The sequence below is a fragment of the Leuciscus leuciscus genome, assembly GCF_965113295.1.
Source record: "Leuciscus leuciscus genome assembly, chromosome: 5".
NCBI classification, from domain to species: domain Eukaryota; kingdom Metazoa; phylum Chordata; class Actinopteri; order Cypriniformes; family Leuciscidae; genus Leuciscus; species Leuciscus leuciscus.
The window spans coordinates 9,456,898-9,483,119 of NC_138729.1; the positions used below are offsets into that span (position 1 = coordinate 9,456,898).

A 26,222-nucleotide genomic window follows, 5' to 3' on the forward strand; every position below is an offset into this window, starting at 1 on the left:
AATCAAAGTCAAGGCAGTAGCGGTTTTAGGCACGGGCGAACCGGGCAATCGCCCGGGGCGGCATTTTTGGGGGGGCGGCAACGCCGGCACGAGCAGAAAAAAAAATACAAATCTGCGCCGCGAAGCGGTTTTCTATTATCTATCATTTCACTGTGTGGGGAATTGCCAAATTTGCGCCCCTGCTTGCTGAGAAGATGCCGTGCACAGAAGCTGTTTGTTTGAGAAGGGGAAAGGGGAGGGGGCGCGGAGGCGCGGGCGCGGATGACAGTTCACCTCTGGGTCTCTCCCAAATGGAACGGACAAGGGGGGGGGGGGGATCCATATAGTTATCGAAGTTATCAGTCACACCTCGACTTTCTTCCAGATAACGCACATTTCATTCATAATATTATAAATACGGGCCTCTATATTTCCTGCACATTTTTGTTTTTCTGAATGGTCTGAATGGCTAATAAAAATAGGTAATTCAAAACGATTACTTGGTCACCACCACCAAGGTGAATTGGTTTAGTCTTGACTTCTGGTCGTGACTCGTGAGCGTGAGTGACAGTTATGGGGGGATCAGGGGATCTGTTGATTGTCGATGTCGAGTGCCAAATAAGAGATGGACAAGAAAGGTCAAGGGGGGCGCTCGAAAGGGGTCTCGCCCAGGGTGTAATTCAATGTAGAACCGCCACTGGGTCAAGGTCATGAGTTTGATTCCCAGGGAATCATGTACTATTAAAATATATTGTTGGAACATACTGTAAATTCGTTTTGGATTTGCTTGGCTAAATGCAAAAATGTAAAAATAAAATAGAACTTTGAAATTTGTCTAATATTTCCTTTGTCTAATAATGTGACTACATAGTCTATTTCAAGTTGTGAACACTCAAGAAATACTCATTATTCATTTCACTGCATCAGTTAGGCGAAACAGCTGATAAGTGGATGACGAGAATAAAGATAAAGCTGTCAGAGGCTTCTCCTCATCTTCTACCAAGCCTGTGTTTCTATCACATCCACTAGATTAAACTTAGAACTTTTGATAATACAACAATCGTTCTTTGGTCAATAGGGTAATTTTCCTGAAATTCCATCTCGGAAAATTGCTTGTCTGGGAAGTAATCTCTCAGATGTATTCTGTAACATTTTCTACATCAAAGTTGTGTAATATAATGTGACCCAGAATTCAGTTCTATTATGTATCTGATAATATTTCTAATGTTGCATAAGGGACAAACAGATAAAAGATAAATGCGATATAAATTATTTTTTCTTTGGATGGAGAACATGATAGATGGGAACTAATTTCATTACAGGAGGGTGTGTCTTGAATGTCAGGCTGATACGTGTTGTACTGGATCCAACAAGTCCATTAGGTTGAGATTTAAGCTGTTAGCTCAATACCCTTCCATTATGAAAACATTTTGAAGTTGTGGACAGGATCCTAAGACTTCTTGTATTCTGTCCCATGGTAGAGTATACTGTTTGAAAATCACCTTAAGCAACCACCTCATGCACAGCATATTTAAGTCCATTTATAATGTCAAATTCAGTGACCGAATAAGGTGATTCAATAATTTCCAGGCACATTTCAGGTTGGTTCTTTGGGGGCTCAAAGCCATTGACCTTTTTCCAAAATGAATCAAAAGTGCCCATTTCAACAAATACCAATAATATTGTGGTCAATAAAACAAAACGCATTGAACTCTAATTAATATGACAACATGTACAAAACATCAACGAATCACTCAGAAGTTCTGTTTCTTATGTGTCTGAGAAATTGTTGCCACGTGTAACATGTTAACATGTGGCTACGGGTTCACGTCTTGCTTCGGACTTAACTTACTGGGCCTTATCTTGCACCCAGCACAATTGACTTTGTACACCGATGCATGTATCATTCCTATTTTGCACCCGACGCACAGTGTACTTTTCCCTCCACAGACGCATGTCGGTAAATTAGGGAATCAGGGTATCTGCACAATTTTTAAAGGGATACTTCACCGTTTTTTCATATTAAACTATGTTATTCCCTTAACTAAAACGAGTTGATACATACCTCTCTCGTCTCAGTGCGTGCACTAAATCGCTCTGTCTTGCGGCGAAACTTTGTTAGCACTTAGGTTAGTCCAGTTCATTTAATATGGGCCAAGCAGAGAAGCTACCAAACATCTCCACGTTTTCCCTATTTAAATACAGTTACTCGCGTAGTGTAACTCGACCTAGGACGGTGACACAAAACAAAACGTTGCGCTTTTCTAAGCGTGTAAAATGGATAACTATATTGTATGGCGGAATACCATAGCAAGTGCTTGGAAGCACTTCGACTTGGCGCAGTAATATCTTCACTCGTGAAAAATCCTCTCACCGGCCCCCGCTCCCTCTAGTGAAGATATTACTGCGCCGAAGTCGAAGTGCTTCCAAGCACTTGCTATGGTATTCCGCCATACAATATAGTTATCCATTTTACACGCTTAGAAAAGCGCAACGTTTTGTTTTGTGTCACCGTCCTAGGTCGAGTTACACTACGCGAGTAACTGTATTTAAATAGGGAAAACGTGGAGATGTTTGGTAGCTTCTCTGCTTGGCCCATATTAAATGAACTGGACTAACCTAAGTGCTAACAAAGTTTCGCCGCAAGACAGAGGGATTTAGTGCACGCACTGAGACGAGAGAGGTATGTATCAACTCGTCTTAGTTAAGGGAATAACATAGTTTAATATGAAAAAACGGTGAAGTAACCCTTTAAAGTCAAATTTAAGGCTTTTTAAGACCTTTTTAAGACCTGAAGAAATCTAAATTAATACCGTAAAGGGGTGCGCAATATTGACAAAAATATGTCTAGATATTTTCAAAGTTTTGTTGATAATAATTAAATGATATTTTACTGATTGTATTTTTGTACTGGTACCCTGGCTGGTTTAGGCCTGTTGTTGACAGCAGACTCACGAAGATATTCATATTTTTTTTATATTCTATGCAGTGGTCACAGTTCACAGTAGTGACCGAAATTAACATTTTTATTAAGGGGCAATATTTGCCACCCTAAATTGATTTCCAGGGGCATTGTCACCTATATATGGATATTGTTTCTAAACGTATTTAGAGGTATGCATCACCTTTTATGTCAATTCAAATTAAATTATATTAGAATAACACAGTACCAATGTCAAATTAAATCATTAAATTAAAATCCATCCTTGCAGTGCAGAGGTGACACAGAAGCGGCATCAAAACTGGCATTACTATATTTACAATTCATTTACAATTGCATAAATAAAGCTATTCAATATTTAAATATCAAATGATTTATAATTTTAACATTTTAATTAAAGGATACTTTAAATATGAAACTGAAACCACTAGTAGGTGGCGGCAAGTCACTGCCTTAATAAGCGAGTTGTTGGAGTCAACCGATTTGTTCAAACGGCTGATTCATTCAGAAAAACAAGTGATTGTTCATTGAATCGTTAAAATGATTAGTTCAAAACGCGGATTTCAGTAAAAAAATAAATAAAATCATCGGCTTCATTATGAAATTCTCGTCGGCAATATAAAGTGAAAATTGACAATATTGTGTCCAAAAAGTAACTCACAATGTTAACTTTATTGTTCATTTAACTGTTGTATAAAATAAATAGCACATTTGCAATTGTGCAAAGGAAAACGGCACTCTTGCTCATGTGATATTCTAATATAACAACATATAATATAAATATAAGACAAAAACTCATTTGGGGACATCTATAAACTGACACATCACGCAGTGAAAGCAAGCATGAGACAAACGCGATGTCAGCTCGCACTCGCAGTGCCTCGTACAGTTAAAACAATGATTACAATATCATCATAGTTCATAGACAATATCGCACACTCCTAAGCACATAAAGAATGAACTTACAATTGAACTGACATTTACTCGTTTTCTTCTCTCCTCTCGCGTGCAGGAGACAGACGTAGGCTAATATACTGCCGTAAGTGACGCGAATTGTCACGTGAACAAGCAAATCCACCAAGATAGAATTAAAAAAATAATAAGAGCAGCTAATAAGATCGTTTTAATTTCGAAAGCATTTAGATAAGTCTAAGTCAAAGTGTCATCTAAAATTTAAGACCTTTCATAAATAAAAATAAGACATTTTTAATTTATTTGTATTTTTTAAGACTTTTTATGGCCTTAAATTAAAAAAATCAAATTTAAGACCTTTTAAGACTTTTTAAGGATCCGCGGGGACCCTGGGAATGAACTTGCGCTCCCGGGGGCGGTTCAGCGAAAAGAGGAGGTGTGTTACGGCACAAACGTTCCCTGGTGCTATTTTGCAGTTTCAGAAAACAATTCCGCCACAGACCAGGAAAAACGTAGTCTAAAGTCAGTAGTGCGTTATTCAGATGCTTTTTTAAGGGCGCATGCTTGGCCATAATGTAGCGTGTGCACAACGCACATACACTTTGCTTAGCAGTAGTTCCCATTTTTGCAAACCATACATAATTATAAGGAAAAATATTACCAGACAAGGGAAATCATTGTGGTGTCCATGAAGATGTTAAAAAAAGGCATAAATCTAGCTTACACATTTACCCAAATTATTAGACGCCTGTTTAACCGAAGCTACACTGACATTTCAAGGTTTTTTTTACAGTAACTTACTGGCAAGTTACTGTAATTAAGATTTACAGTACCATTACCGTATTACAGTTTTACAGTAACTACATGGTACTATAATTGTGTAATACAATGCATTACTGTAAAAACCAAGCTAATCAGTACACTACTGTAATTATTTGTATTTGTACTAAATATAAATCAGATTTCATAATTTCGATATAGAATTAATTTTTATTTGTATCCTACATAAGTACTACTGACATACAAATCAATTAGACAAAATGATTACAAAATAATTATTATAACTTTTTTATTTATTTACATTCCATATATATCACACACAAAAAAACAGTCTGCCAATGCTGGAAATTATGTGTTAAATGTTTACACATTAATGGGTGAGTTTAGGGACATTTTAACAAAGTAAATATGTCAGAAAGGTTAGCACAAAGATGTGTAAACGTGTTAAATTAACACATTATGTGATGTCCTTCACTGCACACATTTTTAAAAAACATACATAAAATCCTAAACAAAACGTTAGTATTTGACTAAATGAATGTAGAGTCATTGGTTGTTTAGCTTACACAATTATTATAATGAAATATCAACCATTACATTCATAAAACTGCAGAATATAAATACATTTTTAAGCAGTCAAAAAGGAAATGTCCAACACAGGACAAAACACATTTCTTTTCACGGTACATGACACATAACCCCACCTTCAAAATAATTTCACTTATTTCCAAACATTTTTGGGATTCATGTACACTGGTGGCCAAAAGAAGTATTTAAGTGTCTTAATGTTTTTGAATGCTCAAGAAACATTTCTTATTATTATCAATGTCTGACTGTCTACTCCTCCATCTTTTCCACAGCATAGGAGTAAAAGTCATCATCAAAATAATCTTTAAAAAGCCAACACAAAGGTTTTTGTCCGCCTTTGCGAATAAATGAACTTCTCCAAATAATGGTTCCTGTTCAGAACTTGACTGACAACATCAGAATGTTCCCTGGGGCCCGTTCTTCGTACGTCGCTAACTCAGTTAGCTGGATTTGATTGTTGACGATTTGGCATGATCTTGGATTGTTTGGTTCTTCGACGCTCATCCTGGACTTGCTGTCATAGCAACAGGTGCACAAACTTGAACCTGCTCGGGAGCAGGCTTATTTCATGTAAACAGGATTAGATCCCGGCTTCATAAACGGAGCCGATACGGGAAGTTCAGCGCAGCGCGATAGTGCACTTTCTGAGATTTTTATTTTTTTCGCGTGACTCGTGAGATTGTCGTTTACATTATTAATTTGTTGGAAACGCACATTTATTTTCGACTAGTCGGAGTCGGGCTTTAACTACAGCACAAACTGTTTGCATTGCCCTAAGATTATTTGCGAGTGGCTCTTTCCTTTACACTATTGGAGATGCAGAGAACTTGATGGAAAGTGCTGTCTGTCGTGTCATTCGGAGTTTACCTGGCGCTTTTAGGTTTAAAAAAACAGTTTTAGGTTTTTAAGACCCAATGTTTTTTTTAAAGCAGTATTTTTTTTTTTTTTTTGGCTATCATAATTTTTTATGAAGATCATACAATCATGACCATGCCGATTACAGTATATGTCACTCAGGCTTCACTAACGTGATTTGTACCATAGACTGCTAGACCATAGACTGTCATCAAGGCCTCAATGAAGGGGATTATGTGAACAGAAAGGGGGTTCACAATGTAAATGTGCAGCCCAGTTACTACTGTGATTCTTATTCCCCATTAGTAATATTATATCAAATTAAAAAAAGGCAGTTGACTAAAATCTTCCATATCACAAATGTGAAAGCAAAATGGCCAGGATCTGTGCATGACTTAAGAATTTTCAGAGATTCACATTTATGCACATTATTTGAAAGTGGTAAGGAAAGTTCCACAATTAAATATCAAGCTCACTGTATTACATACACTTATGCTGATCCTAACAGAACTGCATTTTTTCATAGGTGATTATGACATGTTCCAGGTGTTTTATGACCCCGTTCCCTGACCCAAACCAGTTACAATGCAGTAGCCAGGATAAGTCTGAGGGTTTCACACCTGACAGGGCCTGTGACATTGTTGCATGTGCCATATTACACAACATTCTCCCTAAGATTTTTGTACTTCACTTTTGTTTGTTCCCATGTTCTAGTGTGGTGACTGACATTACAATGAACAAAGTAATTATGCAATTATTAAAATACAAAAATATAGGCTAATAAGTGATAAAAACACTTTTAACGGATTTAAATTGTCTGCTACTTTTTGCCAGCCCTCTCTCCTGGCTTTTGCAGACTTTGAGGTGTTCCCTGGCGTTTTGATTAAACATTAAAATTCAGAATAAACTTCGACTATTAGTTCTTGCTCTGCTGAGGAGAAAAACTGAGCGCGCTCTTTGGCCACGCTGAGCAGCCAATAGCAGCGTTGCCGATCAATGTTTCTACTATCGATACATATCCCCTTTTCAACCAGCGCATGAACGCGCAATTATCTCAGATAACTCAATCCAGCGATACTAATCATATCCGGCAAGTGTGTTCGAAGAACCGAGTTAGCCAGATCATGATCAGCACGATGATATCATCTTGGATGTGTCATTTGATCTCGGATGTAATAAGCAACGTATGAAGAACGAGCCCCTGGTCTGTATGCGTGTCCACAAATACAAATGTACTCCGTCCTTAAGAGGAGATCCCGGTTCCAACACTATATGAGAGAGAGAGAATTCCATATTAGGGTCAAATTATTTTTAACCTTTTTTACATTTTTATAATTATTTTTACTATAACTTAAGAATATATATTTGTAAACAGCTTTTTGTCAATAGCATATTCAAACATTTCAGCTGAACTAAATAAAATTATGCAAGATTAAATTTTGATACTTACATATCCTAAATTCTGTCCAAAAATGCTGAGATCCATAGAGAGAAAGACTGAAATCGATGATTTAGCCCATTTCAGCTTGTCTGCAGTGAAGGGGTACCTGTTGGAGACAAATACACAGTAAGACACATGCAAGAAATCAAGTGATGATCGATCTCCATCCTACAGTAGTTAACCCACCTGTGCGCCCATATTAGGACCTTCCTGGTCAGGTGGGACTGCAATGGTAGAGAGTCTTCTGCCTAATAAAATATCAAAATAATGCAAAAATATAAACTTAAGTTGTTTAGAATGCTAGATTTGGTATGAATGAATTAGTGAGAGTTTTACTGCAGTGCTTACCTGGATACGTTTAATCTGGTGAGACTGAACATAGAAAATGGTCCATTTGCTGTGTAATAAATATAATGTTAGACATGATGCAAAGGTCACTTATTTGATATAAAGTTAGCCAATTTTATAGAGATTTTATAAGATATTGTATGCCGCCTAGTCTGCACCAGTGGCTCCAAAGCACTTATCACATATTGCTAATCATTTCAGCAAACTTATGTCAAAAATATAATTTCAAGTACAGTTTACGCCTACCTCAGGAATCTTGCTATAAGTCACTGGTGCGAATTGGAGCTTTGTTGCAGTTGCCGTTAAACACATACAACAATTGCAGTAAATAGCCTATTAAATTCCATAAAAAAAATAAACTATAATATGTTATAGTTTGCAAACTAATGCTAAAACTAGAAAGGTCGCTGCTAGCCATAAAACTTGTTATCTAACATACAATGTTATTTTCTCATCAGTATGCCAACATTAGCTACAACCAAACAGAATTTCACATTAGTTAATTTAATGTTAATGTAAACTAAGAGTTGCTCGTTGGCATATTTTAACTCGACAATTCAATAATCTAACAAAGTCTGTAAAATGATGTTTACCATGGTAAAGTTCGTTACTGCCATGTTGACGAGTATAACAGGTTAAACTGGGGTGTACAAAACTGTCAACACACACAGAATGTATTTTACCGTGCTTGCTGGTCTCTCTCTATGTGAAGTGAATTCCATCTCTACCCCGGGCCAGACACGAACGGCGCGATCCAACAAAAGACAGTCAGAACCCAGTGATATTACACTGGATGCTCCGGCGCGACACGACAAATCCCAGACAGTGTATAGTGATGCCCCGTTATATTTCTGATGTACGGTACTCCGAGTCCAAGTGCTCGCGCTATTGTCGCGCTGACAAGGGACAAACAGGTTTGCATTTTGCATTAATGGTTCGGTCGCTTCAATGTGTCCAATATAGACAGCCTCTGGCTGTTATAGCGTTGTAGACACAAGGCACAAATTAGAAAATAAAAAGCACGATGGAATGGTGCCAGAGAGGCCGTTACGTCAAATACAGTAGTATACAGAAAATGTAAAAAATATAGTAAGTCTCTGTATGTGGTGTTAGACGTCACAGAAAATTCCCATGATGCAATGGGAATCACAGTTATTTACTGTAAAGAGAAATAGCAGTATAATACTGGGTGATTTAAAGTAAATAACTGTAGAAATTACAGAAAAGTCTAACAGTGTAATTTGGGTGGGTTTCTCCCATCCCCATACAATGTCACTTATCTGTCTTTTACGGCCCTGACGAGAACGTCGCTCTCCTCGGATGTGAACCGCTCCTGGTGTGCACCTGGCAAATCCGCTATTATAATAGCAATCCACTATTGGTATTATAATAGAGGCTGAATTGTGGCTCAGATAGCCCCCCTCGAAAAAAGATCATGAGGGATAATTCCTCCATTTTGGCCAAATGAGCCAGCTCAACAGAGTCCTGTACATAGTCCTCAATTTTTCGATCTTCTTGGCGGAGACGCATAATCCTCACTGCTGGGTCCATTTGTGGTCGATTCTTCTGTAATGTAGGGTGAACTAGCCCGTGGCCACGAGGTAACAGTCAAACTAGAATGGCGGAGGCTCCACGAAAGAAGGCAAAAACATAAAATTTTCATCCAGAATAGGAACAGGAATTTCTTTTTACCTTGGTAAAAGATAAATATGTATGTATGTTGTGCCACCAAAAACAAGCATTATGTAAACGAGGGAATCTGGAGCTGCACCACAATACCAACCACCCGGAATTTAAAGACCGCTACCTGCCAAAGAGCGTGATCCGTGCAAGGAAAGTTGACGAGCTGAGATCTGAGTTGAAGGCCCAGCAATCACTTTTTACAAAATCTGCCAATCAAAATAAGTCTGCTACTGAAGCATAATTTTGTGTAAGTCACTTCCTGGCTAAAAAGAAAAAGCCTTTTACGGATGGCGAGTTATTCAAGGAAGCAATGGCCATTACAGCAGAGACTATTTTCAAGGATTTCAAAAACAAAGACGACATAAAAGCCTCACTCCTTGCTGTAGCTCTCAGCCCTGCATCAGTGACAAGGAGGATCGAGTCACTGTCAGAGGACGTGGATCGACAGGTGTTAAAGGACTTGTCACTCTGTGAATATTTTTCACTGCAGTTCGACAAATCTCTGGATGCAGTGGACACAGCTCAGCTTGTTGTTTTTGTTAGAATGGCTTTCCATGATTTTACAACAAAAGAGGAATTACTCACTCTTTTGCACTTAAAGGAGAGAATGCGAGGTGTGGATTTTTAAAAAAAATATGTAAGAGAAAATGATATCCCCATTCATAAACTGATGGCAATTACCACCGACGGAGCACCGGCGATGTGCCTTGGTTTTATAGCACTGTGCCGTAATGACCTTGATTTTCCAGACTTCAAGAATTATCATTGTGTCATTCATCAGCAGGCCTTGGCAGGGAAAGTCGTGGACTTTTCTCACATAATGTCATTGGTGGTCAAACTGATAAACTCGATACGAGCAAAAGCACTTCACGCTTATTCAAGGTGTTACTGGATGAGCTCGATGCCGCGTACGGAGACCTACTACTTCATGCTGATGTGCGGTGGTTGAGCCGCGGGAAAGTGCTGCAAGAAAAGGTTTGTTGACTTACTGCCTGAGATAAAGACATTTCTGTCTGCAAGAAACGAGGAGCACAGGGAACTGTCAGATGATGCATGGCTGTGTGACCTGGGGTTTCTGACAGACTTGACCGCAAAGCTGACTACACTCAACAACGAGCTAGAGGGAAAAGACCGACACCTGCCCCACATGATCAGCGCAGTAAATGCTTTTAAGTCTAAGCTTGGCGTTTGGATCACACTTCTTAAAAACGGGGGGCTAACACACTTTCCCAACCTGGAAAAAATGTCACAGAGCATTAAAGACAAGGATGTTTTTCACCCTGAGAAATACTGTGCTCACCTGGACAGAGTTCAATATGCGTTTTGCTGAGTTAAACGAAATGGAATGTATTGCTGCATTTGTCTCAAACCCATTCATGCTCATTGATATAGAACAGGTTGCAGCCAAATTCCAGCAAGTATTTTCTTTGTCAAGTGGAGTTGACATGGAGATGGTTGATTTGCAAAATGATATTGAGCTGTGACTTTTGGTGACTTGTCAACCGAGAGAAGTTTCCTCTCCTCACTGCATGTGCACTAAAAGTTAGTGCCTACTTTGGATCAACTTACCTCTGTGAAATGGCATTTTCACAGATGAAAATAATAAAATCAAAATACAGGAGCCGCCTTACTGACAGACACCTCACAGACTGCCTCAAACTGGCTGTCTTTAGCTATGAGCCAGACTTCAGAGGACTCACAGACAGTATTCAGTCACAGCCATCACACTGACTTGAGTGAGTAACGTTACTGCAGCAGTTTTGCCTTCTGGTGGCATTGTGAAAAGTGATGTTGCATAAGATGGGACATAACTGCACTTAGCTTAATTGAGATTGTTGAAAATTTTGTTAGTACAGTTAATTTATAAAATGTTAAGGGCAGTACCTTCAGAAACTTCAGTGAATAAGCACTTTACTGCTGACAATGGCTTTTTTTTTTTTTTTTTTTTTTTGCCATTTCATATGATCTGATCATATGATGATTGCATCCGTTTAAAATAAAATAAAAGAAATAAGAAAAAAGAAAAGAACATTTCATGTATATTAAATTCAAATACAATTAAAATACCAAATAAAAGGCCTCAAGTTGGAAGTACAATCTGGGCTGTCTTTTTTTTAATCTATTCTTCGATAGGTAGATCTTGCCTTTCATTAAAGGGATCTTCAGCTTGAAAAGGTTGGTGACCACTGCTTCAAATGATATTGAAACTGATTTATAATTTCTTCATATTATTATTAAATATTCTTCACACATGTGGATCTTTAGTGGAATTTCTGACTGGCAATAGCCTCAGTAATATTCATTGTCAACTACTAGTTCAGTAAACTAGTTATAAAAGTGATGTTTTCTGTGTTTATAGATGAATACAGTATATGTACATGAAACAGAAAACATCACTTGCATGTGCTGTTTTATTAACACTTTAACATTTTCTGAAATAACATGCATTTTGCTCAAAGAGAATTGTGGGTTGATTTGCTTCATTGTGTTATCCCATGGACTTGATAAAGGACAAGGCAATTTCAACTATTCTGTCCATAATAATCCCCATTTCCTAACACCCGCCGAGTGGCCTGCGAAAGCATTGGTAATCAACAATAGCATCATTATGTACAAACCAGAAGAGTTCTTTCAAGCACTGCAACTGAAACTTTAGATAATAACCTCCAATATCCAATTCAACACACAAGACATGGACACACAAAAAACTAAGATCTGCTTGTAGAAGATGTCAGAGTCTAAAACATTATATCATAATAACATATGATTGTAACGTATTATCTAAAAAAATACATTTTAACTCTACAACATAGGTGAAGACAAAATTCAAAGTCAAAGTCTGTTGACTGCATAAGCTACTTTACTGAGCCAGGAAATTACTTGAGAGCAATGGTAAAAGCAAAGTATCATGTTTTATAGATGTCAGATAATGTTACTTATGTCACAGGTCGGGGTGGAGCGCCAGCGGGCCGCCCACCCCTTCGCTTGCGTGCCGCCCCTGAGGAGCCGACCGTGGACACGAAGGAGACAGGCAGACACAGAATTCAAAATAAATATACTCTTTATTAAATAATAAAAACAATGTTAAAAGTCTCTTCGGTTCAGGTTATCTCTTCATGTATCTCTTCGCATTTCTCAGCACCTTCGGACAGAGAGAGGAATGGACATAATCCACAGCTTCCGCATTCTCTTCGTGTTTCTCAGCACCTTCGGACAGAGAGAGGAATGGACATAATCCACAGCTTCCGCATTCTCTTCGCGTTTCTCAGCACCTTCGGACAGAGAGAAATGGACATAATCCACAGCTTCCGCATTCTCTTCGTGTTTCTCAGCACCTTCGGACAGAGAGAAATGGACATAATCCACAGCTTCCGCATTCTCTTCGTGTTTCTCAGCACCTTCGGACAGAGAGAGGAATGGACATAATCCACAGCTTCCGCATTCTCTTCGTGTTTCTCAGCACCTTCGGACAGAGAGAGGAATGGACATAATCCACAGCTTCCGCATTCTCTTTGCGTTTCTCAGCACCTTCGGACAGAGAGAGGAATGGACATAATCCACAGCTTCCGCATTCTCTTCAGCGTTCTCTCAGCACCTTCGGACAGAGAGAGGAATGGACATAATCCACAGCTTCCGCATTCTCTTCAGCGTTCTCTCAGCACCTTCGGACAGAGAGAGGAATGGACATAATCCACAGCTTCCGCATTCTCTTCGCATTTCTCAGCACCTTCGGACAGAGAGAGGAATGGACATAATCCACAGCTTCCGCATTCTCTTCAGCGTTCTCTTCGCGTTTCTCAGCACCTTCGGACAGAGAGAGGAATGGACCTAATCCACAGCTTCCGCATTCTCTTCGCGTTTCTCAGCACCTTCAGACAGAGAAAGGAATGGACATAATCCACAGCTTCCGCATTCTCTTCAGCGTTCTCTTCGCGTTTCTCGGCACAGCATTAGCAGGCTCTTCGCTGGACTCAGACAGAGGGAGGAATAGACACGTGTAACTCACAGCATTAGCAGGCTCTTCCAGCATTAGCAGGCTCTTCAAGCATTAGCCGGCTCTTCAAGCATTAGCCGGCTCTTCAAGCATTAGCCGGCTCTTCACTGGACTCAGACAGAGAGAGGAATAGACACGTGTAACTCACAGCATTAGCAGGCTCTTCACTGGACTCAGACAGGGGGAGGAATAGACACGTGTAACTCACAGCATTAGCAGGCTCTTCACTGGACTCAGACAGAGGGAGGAACAGACACGTGTAACTCACAGCATTAGCAGGCTCTTCAAGCATTAGCAGGCTCTTCACTGGACTCAGACAGAGGGAGGAACAGACACGTGTAACTCACAGCATTAGCAGGCTCTTCAAGCATTAGCAGGCTCTTCACTGGACTCAGACAGAGGGAGGAACAGACAGCTGTGATTGCGAGTGAACAGCAGAAACAATTCCCACACTCACATTTCCACCACACACTGTAAGGTTTCACTCGTGCTCATTTCCACAATAAAACTGCAACTCAACAGACCCACAGTGTACCAAGGCCTCCGCCCGCATTCCAGCCGAAGTTCTCTCTGTCTCTCTCGTCCGTCTCTCTCGTCCGTCTCGTCCTCTCGTCCTCTCGTCCTCTCGTCCTCTCGTCCTCTCGTCCTCTCGTCCTCTCGTCCTCTCGTCCTCTCGTCCTCTCTCTCCCGCGGCCTCCCGCGGCCTCCCACCACGGCCACGGCCGCTCGCGTGCTGCGCGCCTCACCTCTCATCCTCGTGTGTTTTATCCTCTCAAAAAGCGGAAGTGGCCTCAATCAGACGCTCAGAGTGAAGTCCCTACACCTGTCGCCAATCTGCCATTTAGTTGTCATGACGACAAACACTCATACAGATCTGGAGCTGTTTGTCACCCCGTGACACTTACATTCATATGTATGCAATTGAAGCGCAACTATGTGAGTTTAAGTTCATGGGATTCTAGTACATGCACAATGACATCTTGCTAAACAACTTCAGTTTTAGCATAAGAACACAGACCTACTCATCCTACAATAGTGGCATTTGAACTGTATCATTTCATGGGGCCTTTGCTTTTCTTGGGCCTGAACTAGGGTTGCCAACTGTCCCGTATTAGCCAGGACGTCCCATATATTGGGCCTACATGATTTGTCCTGTACGTGACTTCCCTTGTCCCGTTCAGCTACGCTGATCTAACCACTAACTAAGGGGCTTCACATATGTTGCGTCTTTTGCGCATCTTAAATGTAGACCTGCTACAAGCACGCTCAAATAGAGAGCAACGCCATTGCGACGCTCGTTTTTTTCTATGCTGCAGCGAGATGGAAAAAAATCTCAACTTTTCAGAATGTTGAAAAGGTCATGTGACATCGAACCAATCGATCAGCTTTGGCCTTTCCGTAACAACATTGAAAGCTCAGCCGAGATAAACGAACAGCTGATCACAGGTGTACAGGGTGGGTTTTTTATTGCTCATCTCCATAAATATATCTAGCAGTAGAGCTAATGCAAGGGCTCAAAATCCATTTATCCTTTGCTGAAACTTCATCATCATGGAGAACGCGGCTCATGATTGCTTAGCAACGGCAGACACCACGAGAGCGTTTAGTTTGTCGGTTTAATTTGTTCTGCAAACTAGGTGTAGGCCTATGCGAGTAAAATGCGGCAGGAACATCTGTTTGTGTATGCATTTGTAGATTATATTGCAAACAGGGGTGGTGGCGCAATGGATAAGACACATGCCTTTGGTGTGAGAGACCCGGGTTCGAATCCACTGTGAGACACCAATGTGTCCCTGAGCAAGACACTTAACCCCTAGTTGCTCCAGAGGCGTGCGACCTCTGACATATATAGCAATTGTAAGTCGCTTTGGATAAAAGCGTCAGCTAAATGAATAAATGTAAATGTAAATGCAAACAAGTCATTATGATAGTCACAGTGATACTGTAATGGGAAATCAGTGTTGAAAACACACTTAACTGCAGACAGTGAAATGGCATACACTGTGTGGTACAGTACAAATATTTGGAGTGTCCCTTATAAAGAACCACGATTGTCCCTTATTTTCCTTTTCTGAAGTTGGCAACCCTAGCCTGAACTGGTGGGTTCGGTCACATATAGAGGTCACAACTCACCATTCCTGTTTGATCTTGAACAACTAGTGGTATATTTTAAGCTGGCATGTATTTTAAGCTCTTTTTAGATATCCATATTATGATGCAAAACCATGACTGAGAAATATAACATGGCCATCTGTGATAAACTGTGATGTTTGGGATGCCTGGGATGCTGATTACACGATTCAGTTTAGACCATACACATTTTGTCTCATGAAATGTAATGAGCTCAAAATATGAGATGCATAAAACAAAAACTGACAGGCAAAAATCTATTATGATTTCCTGGTGTTTTTAGAGCTTGGCAGTATTAATAAAAATAGATTTTTACTGTATGGAAACCGTGATTTATTTCTGAAACCAGTTTAATTTCATTGGTCAACATCATTACATAGGCTAATCTATCATGCTACGGTCATGTATGGAAAAAAGCAGTTCAGGTATTTGGCATTAGTGTTTAACAGAGAAAAGAAAATTTGCCCCACTTAACCCTTTAGGCGCCAGAGGTTTTTTCCTAAAACGTTCGATTTTGACATCTTAATTTCAAAAGGTTAGTTCACCCAAAAATGATTTTTTTTTTTACCCAGCCCTGTTTGTTTGAACCGCGAGAGGCGTCAAAGCTTAATAATAATAATAATAATAATAATTCTATACATTTATATAGCGCTTTTCTAGGTACTCAAAGCGCTTTACATGGAAGGGGGAATCTCAACCACCATCAATGTGCAGCATCCACCTGGATGATGCGACGGCAGCCATATTGCGCCAGAACGCCCACCACACACCAGCTTACTGGTGCAGAGGAGACAGTGTACGGCCGTCTGCCGGAAGCTAGTTATTTTAGTCAATAAAGTTTTAAACAGCGATATTTTTCTTACATGAATGCATCGCTTCACCTTTATTAAAACCCGGAGCCATTTCGAGCACTTTTATCACGGTTGGATAGGCTTTGATGGACTTCCCAAAAAATATACCCACTGACTACTTATAAGGCTTGAAAGAGGAAGAGCCAAGAATTTACCCACTGACTACTTATAAGGCTTGGAAGAGCCAAGACATTTTTTTTTGTTTGGGAGTAGATACAGAAAAAGCTCTGTCACCCATTGAACATAACCGTGTTGAATGGACAACCAAGAAATGTTGAGAAGAACGGAGACTTAAGCCCTATTCGTACTGGATTAGTATTATCTAGGGACCTCTTGTGATTTCGAAATTACCCACCCACATCTGAATTTCGTGTGGCGCATTCGCACGGGATGTACGAAGCCTGTTATTTTACTCGAAATTACAGACTTATCTCCCGGATATGACGTCAGGCTATTGCTTGGAAATGTCTTGTCGTTATTATAGGTCTAGCTGTATGATATATCATCAACAGAAGAATGTTCCTTACCACATGCTGCTATACATGTCATCCATCTCCATCTAATCATTCTTTTTGTTTTTGCTCTTCTGATGGTTTTCAGCTTTCTCTTTCTGCAAATTATAGTTGTATCGTTTCATGGTGTATAGCGATATGACCCAGCACCCAAAATACTATCAAAACACTCCAACGCAGCCTCCATTTCTTCGCGAAAGATGGATAAAAAAGCGCACAGGAAACAAAAACCTTGAAAAAATTATAAACGACCCAGCCAAATCACAGAGATGCCGATTCGCACGGGACTAATATTATCACAGGACCTCGGTGTTCGGCGAAATATGGTAGGTCATTTGCGGGGGAATTTTTACTTTACAAATTACAGACATGGCCGATTCGCATGGGATTAAGGTCACAGACAACCTCCGCAATTATTACAAATTCCTAAGGTCAGCAATACTTATCCTGTGCGAATAGGGCTTTAGCCTGTATTTGTGATGAAAATACATATAGTTAAAGACACCTATATAAAATGTGACCAGGAAATAATACAGGATCAGAACGACATGAGGGTGAGTACATGACAACAATATATATGAGCAAAATCACACGAGTAGTAGTGTGATATGATATGACTGTATCAGCACGGCTCTGATTCAGACCGAGTGCCATAGGTAATCACAGCATGCTGCTGATATACTGCCATATTGCACGTGTATTATTGCATTTACACAACAGTTCGATGCACACATGAGTAAATAAATGAGAAACAACAACCGAGTGTCTTTAAAAACCCTCTTTTGTGCAGAATACTTCCTTCCGGCATGGATTCAAATCTCAGTTTGACAGTTTAGGAACGTTGAGTCGCTTGTTGAAATGTGGAGTATGAGAGAGAGATCGACTAAACGAGAGTACCTGCATCTGATGAATAATTCATTCTTCAGGTCAATGTCCATAATATTATATCCAAACAATCAGTTTGAATGTCCGCTGAGGAAAGCGATTTGTTTGTCTTTGTCCTTCCCATGACAGTGCTAAAACAACTTCCTTGTACTGACTCACTCATAAAGACAGTCTTTGCTGCCATCTAATGGCATAATAATGTAACTTTCACTGAAGTCCAAATCACCATCCTTTCTCAATACCAAATACGGCATATTATATTAAATAATATTTTTTTGAACAACAATATTTAATAAACAACAATAGTGATTATAAAAGACAATAGGAAATAAACGCAAGCAAATAATTCAGTCAAACTTACAAGCAGCACTCTAGTAGCTACAGGATTTAAGTTAAATATATCCTAAATATAAAGTTGTGAAACTTTTTTTTACCCTTAACCAAAATCGATTTGCTCTGGAACAAGTAATAGATTCATAAGACCAAAGATTGCCCGTTTTATTTACCCCAAATGAATTATATCTCATGTTTCACCACTATCTACATAAGATCCTGCGTCAAGTTCGCGAAGGACTGGCCGAGATGATAGCCTGGAAATCCAGACCCAAATCTGAAAGATTAATGGTCGGGCATCGACTAATGAAACTCGACCAGCTCGAGGGGCGGCACCAAGCATGCATTTGAAAATCTCACTGCACGCAATTGGATAACACTACGACCAATCACAACAATACACAGGGTGATGTATCCAGAGCAGGGGGGTAATCGAGCTCTCAATTTCCGTACCACCCCCGGCGGCCGCCATTGGCTAACAAGCCTTCACCTGCTGTTAGCATCCCATTGACTCCCATTCATTTTGGCGTCACTTTGACAGCGAATAACTTTACATCTGAGGCGTTTAAAGACTCCATTTGTCCATTATTTATTTCTAAAGAAACACGACAATGTATAAAATGCTCCATTACCTTGTATCTTACGTTATGGCCCCGTAGAAGCAGTTTTTGTAAAAACAGGCTAACGATTGCGTCATAACCACGCGACTCTCTGGAAATTACCGTAGAGACAGGAGGAGAAGCTCGCAGTCAATCGGGGGGACGTGGAGGCATAAAGTCAAGGGAGAAGCCCATAGAGAATCGTAATGTTTCTCCTGCTCCTAGCTCATGGACAGCTCCTACTCACACTCTCCGTCTCTGCAAGTTTCGGAAGGGAATGATTCAGATTTCTCTTGGCACAGCTCCTAGAAGACTTACAACTGTCAGACAGGCTGCTCACGTCACATCCACGTCGTCAAGCTCAGTTTGAGTCTGCGCAGTTCGCTCGGCAATCAGGAAATGAGTGCTTCTAATTTGCTTCACTTTTCTCCGTTGAAACCTATGGGGTCGCTGTGTCCAGTTTATATACTGTCTATGATCCAGAGCCCCATACCTTAGCTACCAGCGGAGCTAACTGGTAGATTAGACTCTTGCTGTATCCGGTCGGCAAAACAGCAAAAACGCATTTCTTACAAAGGAACAATTCAAGCGCCGTCTTCTGTTCATTGTAGTCTAACTCGTTCATTGTAGCGGCCAAAGCCGTTTCAAACAACTGGTGTTCATCCATAGCCATCTTGCAATGTTTACTAATGACTTCGACGTCACAGCGCTGTCGTCATCTGTTTAGCTCGCCTCTGGCCTGCCTATATCAGATAACCCGATGTGATTGGTGCAGCTCGGATATAAGGGCATATTTAATGAGCATCATTACTCGACGCCAGAGTAACTCGCTGAGCAAATTCACCTTGTGCTCTCACGAGAACTCTGGATTTCCAGGGTACCGAGATGACGCTCTCAGTGGGTACATGAGTGCTAAACGGGAGCTGACGGCCTAAATAACAAAATTTTTGCCTAAAAAACTCTTAAAACTGCATTTCGTAAGTAGTAGAATTTTTTTAAATGGTGGATTTGCTCGACCGCCATGACAGGCGTCCAAGCGGAGTGACACAAACAATGATTCGGTGAAACGGTCAGATTACTGTTACTGGGTGAATATCGCACGGCTGGAAAAGGCTCTCAGCCAATCAGATTCGAGAACCAGAAAGAACTGTTGTATGTTTTGATTAAAAATCCATGTATTGAGGAAAAATATTGATTAATACCTTGATTATAATCACTCATTACATATACATTGAAGCAGCAGTGGATGCCAATCCACCCCCATCAGTATAAACATACATTATTCTTAAACTATTTAATGTATAAATAAAATATTTTGTCAACAATGTCAGTGAAATTTCATCTTTATTTTTTAGTTGAAGGGTTATTTTAGACCTTGGGACCTGTGATAGCAAACATGGACAAGGCTTCCGTATTATTTACAACCCAAGGAGCTCGCTGTTGGATCCCTTGATTATTTGGAAACCTCCCTAGAGATTCATCTCAGCCTGATTCAGAGCCCGTCACACTAGGACCCGGCACATAACTACCTCCTGTAGTGATCCTGCACAACACAAACAAATATGAGGAAATAACAGCTCTCTCTGACAGCTCCAGCATGACACATGCATGATAGATGCTTCATTAAAGCAATAATAATGATTTCAGGCATTAAACAAACACACACGGCATACTGTAATCACCTACTGCTATTTCTCTTCATTTGCTGCCAGACATTAAATGCACAAATTTCAGCTGGTGTCAACAGCGGGGTCTGCGCCTCCTTGATAAGACTCCCTGCGGATACAGTGTGGGAGACTGATTGAGTCTTTATCATTCATATTTCATAGTGACAGGCTGATTGATAATCAAAGTTAAATGATTACATGCTTTGTGTGCCTTTTACATATGTACTGGTAGCCTTTTGATCCTAGGTTGCTATGACAGAGAAAAAGGTTCAGTCCCAAGAAGGTTTTTTTCTGGAAACTGGAGCAATACCGAGATCATGGTCACAATCTCCATTGCGCCCTTGGGCTGGCAGGTAACCGAGGTTTGAAATGTGCTGGCTTTGATTGTAAAGTGTCCGCTAAATGGAAGCTGAATTTGTGAAGTAGATTTTCTGTCAAGGCACTATTAAAAAAAAAAAAAATCTCCCACAGGCCTTGACTAGAACTTTGATTAAGAAATTTGATTAAGAGTTCAAGTTTTCTCCCAGAAGGAAGTCTTATTGCTCGGAGGTTGCTCTTTCATAGCTTATGAGACTTAATGAAGGTCTCGCCAGTTTTATTTAAGGGAGATATGTGTGATTTTTGCAATGTTTTGAAAGGATACATTCTTTCCCAGTTCAACGTAAAGTCAAATATAAGTAAATTGTAAAATGATCCATAAAAAATTGTCTATTTGGAAAGCAGTTATTTGTGGTTGGTTTGTTTTGCTGGTATAATAGCTTTAGATGTTTATTTTTCTGTTATTAATTTTGAATTCCATTCATGGCTTTTTGTCACAGTCGGAAATCCCTGCTTTCTTTCTGCTGCGAACAATGGTAAATGTGTACACATCTTTACTAAATGTTTTGTCTACTCTTCCATAAAAATTGCACATTGTTGACACTAAGAGTATAGAGGTATAAAATTAATGTGGATGGAGGAGTAGCTTTTTTTTCTTGTAGCGTTAAACACTATAGAGCATGGTGCGAGCACCAAGAGGTTTGATTCACTGGAAATGCATATAACTGATTAAAAGTATACCCTGAATGTGAAGGCTGATATACACACTGATAAAAATGATTTTGTGGTGAAGTAAATACAGAATTTTTTTTTTTTTTTGCATTTACATGAAAAAGTTATTTCAGGCAAGAATAAAAAAAAAAACTAAGTAAATTACAAAATATTAGTACTCAATTCAAGCGTGTAGAAATGAAAGACTAATATAATTTACGTTATAAAATTAAAGGTATAGTGGAGGATTTTCTTTTTCCGGCCGGATCATCAAGACTATTGGTTCTCCTAATTGTCAATCGTTCTGGTGATATGTTTACGTAAGGCCGCCGACGTGCTCGTCCCTAGGTAGTTTTCGCTTTCTGCGCATGCGCACTTTCAGGTGTATGTGTGTGGTGAGCTATGGTTTCAGCCATTCATTGAAGCTCGCCGTTCTCACCGGGTTTTTTCAAAATGTCTGAGGGTCGCAAGAGAAAAAGTGTCTACGAATTGAAGACAAGAAGAGAAAGGCCCCTGAAGAAAGAAACAAGACCAGAGTGTTTTTGGGAGAATATTTCACACGCTGGCGTGCACTGATGCCTCAGTCGCGAAGTTTCTACTTGACAGGTAAAGTTTGGCATGCTATTTGGAGAAATCCATTTCAAATCACTGCTAGTAAAAGTTAATGTAAGCTATGATTAGCGATGCTAGCCGTCTCTCGTGCACACATTTAATAGGCGTTCCCTTTCGGGAGCTTTTTCCAAAAGTGGAGAGGGCGGTTCTTTTCTAAAATTCTGGAAAATCCTCCACTATACCTTTAAGTAAAATTACAAAACTTTTCTGATACTGGTGTTCCCATCATGCACTGGGCCTTGAATAATTAATGAGGTTGATTTTTCACTGTTTTCCAACTGTATTTACACTGTTTTATCATTGCTTTTGTTGTTAGGATTAGTAAATTGCCATTTTGTGACATTTGGAGTTCATTTTCTACTCAAAATGACACATTCAAACACAAAAACGATCCATCAAATGTTACCGTCATCGTGTATTGTCTACCAAGTATTGAGGTCTCTCCTTTCACACAACCGCTAATGTGTAGATATAGAACAACTTATACAACCTATAGTACAACTTCTAATATGTAGAATTACTTAGATGTTTCTAAATAAAGCATATATACTGTAAAAACTGTTGTTATATTCAATATTATATTGTTTGAGTGAAATGTATTGCAAAGGAACTAAATAGATAATACTCAACCTTTTACTAGCCAAGATAAAATTACTTATTTTCTTTGTTACTTTCACTTAACTTAGTTAAGTAAAGTTTACTTAATTCAATATGTGAAATTTACTTAAAAAATATTCGTGCAAAAACTTGCCAAATAAAATTAAGTAAATTTTACTTGCAGATACAAAATGGGCAGAGGTGTCAAAAGTATTCACACTCATTACTCAGGTAAGTATAGATACTAGGGTTTAAAAAGACTTCTGTAGAAGTTGAAGTATCAACTCAACCTTTTAATCAAGTAAAAGTGTAAAAGTACTGGTTTCAAAACTACTTTAAGTATAAAAGGAAAAGTAATGTAAGGAAAAAAAAATGCCATTAAGGACAAAAGCTTAGGCCACACCACAGGGGCCTATTGCACTACCCCACCTTCTCAAAAAAAAAAAAAAAAAAAAAATTCCAAAGGCCGTAATGACTATAATGTTATATTAAAATGTTAATGTTGAAAAATTTGGGATGCACTAGGCTACCCGTTTCGGTAACACTTTATAATAATGTTCAGTTGTAAGTCATTTATAAGTGGTTTGCTTGGTTAAGTCATTTACATTTGATTAGTAAATGATTAACTAATCATTTACAAACCATGACTATGCGTTTCATAAATGTTTAATACATTAAAAAAAAAGACTCCATGTGTTTCAGAGAAGACAGCTGTCTATACCATCACCAGTCAGCACTTACACTGCAGTACACACTACAGTGTTCAACACCTGTTATAGATGTGTAAATGCATGAATAAATCATTTCCAACACTTTCTGCATCCCCTAATCTAAAGTGTAAACTATTCATCACTTGTAAATGTATTACACATCATTCGTAGATACGATTCGTTGATCTTATGCCTTATTGATTCTTGAAGTGGTAATCTACGAATGATGTGTAACACATTTACAAGTGATGAATAGTTTACACTTTAGATTAGGGGACGCAGAAAGTGTTGGAAATGATTTATTCATGCATTTACACATCATTGTGTTGAACACTGTTACTTACCTGTTACAAATGATCTGTACGTGTATACAAGGCATTTACAACACTTTCTGCACCCTCTAATTGCTACATACATAAAAAAAAAATCATTAATGCTCAGTTAATCATTAACTAATCAATTGTAAATGACTTACAACTGAATATACAAAACATACATAAAATGTTAGTATATCACTTGCTAATCATTTATGAATGTTTTGTAAATTATTAGTTCATCATTAACTAACCTATAAATGACTTACAACTGAACGTTATTATAAAGTATTACCAGGGCCGGCGCTCCGCACACGCACATCACGCACTGCGCGTAGGGCACCAAGTGCTTGGGGGGGCACCAAAAAATCTGGGTCGTGAAAAATCATCACAATAGGGTACTAGTATAAATAACAAATAAAATATGTCTAAAGCATGTTAATATTGGGTTTAAGTGGTCGTTCAATGAGGCCTATTATATGTTGATCCGACGAAAATTATGTGTGTATTTAAGTGGTCCAGTGGTAGAATTTTTGCCAAGCGTGTCAGAGGTTCTGAGTTCTAATCCGCACTCATATCGTTTTTTTTTTTTTTTTTTTCATCAAAACCGATTATGTTTTTTTAGTGGTTGTATATCAGGCAGGGGCACTTTTTGTGCTTTTTGTTTTCTAATTGTACCGGAGCGAATAGAGAGTCTCTCCACAACGGATTGAAACGCGCGTCTGAGTGAAGGCTGTGCGCGAGCCAGAAACAAACATAGTATCCGCGCCACTGATCGCTCGGCAACGAGCACTTTGATCAGTTGATTTAAAAAAAAAACACATTTCAGCGCTAGATCGACTCTTATTTAAAAAAACGAATGAAATGAATGCTCTGCTGGTTAACTGGAGATGTTTTGTTTGTTTGTATTGGTACATTCGTGCCGCGAGATGTTTCAAAAGTGGTGGGGACATGTCCTACCCGCAAATTACGCCTATGCGTATGCATGTCCAGGGGCGTCGCTATAGTAGTGCAAAAGATCCGGGGCTTTAGCCCTGCATGGCTAAAATCTTTTTTTTTTTTTTTTTTTACTTTGAAACTGCAATTAGAAGAAAAAAAAACCCCACAATCTCAGTGTTTGTATATTTTCATATTCACAGAGTTGTCAAATTATGTACAGAATTATTATATTGTGCCTGACCTTTGCACTTTTAACTTTATGTGTTTACATTGTTCAGTTCCAAATCTGTGTTTTTAGTAATTGTGGTGGTATTTGGTATTTATAATTTTAACCTTTATATTATTTATTTCTTTTCATGTTTGGTGCCATTGTTAATGTAAAATTATTTATTTGCAGCAGTTATTTTGGAAGTAAAGAGAACCTAACTAAGAAATTCTGAAGGGTTGTTATTCCCTTGGTGGGTGGGGGGTGGGGGGTGGGGGGGGGGCACCACCAAGCATTTGTGCTTAGGGCACCCACATGGCTAGCGCCGGCCCTGAGTATTACCATTTCGTAAATGGTGCAAAAAGTCAAACTTCAGAGACATGTTATCAGTAACCTTTATTGGAATGTAAATGTACATCCAAGCTTAGCTGCAGGAATCTGTGAGGGCAACAGCCCAAAAAAATTGCTGTACAGGGTAGCCAGGGCAGGCTTAGTAACAATTACCCTTGTATGGTTGTCTATATACAATAAACATTAGTGCTGTCAAAATGAATGACTAATCCAAGTGATTAATCAAAAAATCTAAATAAAAAAATAACTCATAATCCTGATTGATACCTTCCTGATTGATACATATGCTCAATTCTATAGCATAGCATAGCATTCTATGACCCCAACACTGGCTATTGGTGCGTTCAAGTCATCTCGTATAGATTGAGTTGAACGCACATGAACACCACCACAATGTCGTAAATACCAGTGGGAAGCTCGGGATTTTCTTTAAGCCCCGATCTCTACGAGTTGGCAGCGAGTCAGCGAGAAAGATGGCAGAATACCACAATACTGAAAGGTATTTAGCAGTGATATTGTCAGGCTTTTCTATTTACAGAAAAGTAAGCTAATTACCAGCAGAGAATATGATGGCATTAAAATATAACAATGTAATATGTAACGATAAAGCTTGCAGTGGCTTCATAAATTAATTAAAAAACCAAAGCACACCTGATGCACATTTCTTTGTTCTTCATTTTCTAGAACTAGAGTAGAACCTTGCTGTATTTTTGTGTAATTAATTAAGAGAAAGTACTCAGACGAAAGTGACTTGAACGCACCTGCCGTCGTAAAAACGACTTCCCACCTCATAAGTACGAACTTCCCAGGATGACTTGAACGCACCATATGTCCTTGCTGGAGTGTGACGTGATTTGTGTCATGTGCAGGTGCAATGGATCGCGTACAAACCAATAGGGTGTCGGAATGGTATATGTTTATACTTCTCGTCCAACCACAATCAAATTTACTCTATCCGGATGGCGCA

General features: G+C 39.2%; 2 long non-coding RNA genes across 2 annotated transcripts in view; one reads left to right on the forward strand and one right to left on the reverse strand.

The window, feature by feature from the left end:
- The window catches only part of LOC309499496, a 350,425-nt gene that overhangs the window by 155,005 nt on the left and 169,198 nt on the right, over positions 1-26,222 (forward strand). The window lies entirely within an intron of this gene.
- LOC309499497 lies at positions 7,255-7,852 on the reverse strand. Its single transcript, XR_014206272.1, has 3 exons — positions 7,683-7,852; positions 7,506-7,602; positions 7,255-7,323 (listed from the first exon to the last, which is right to left on the reverse strand). It is a non-coding gene; the product is annotated as an uncharacterized lncRNA (long non-coding RNA).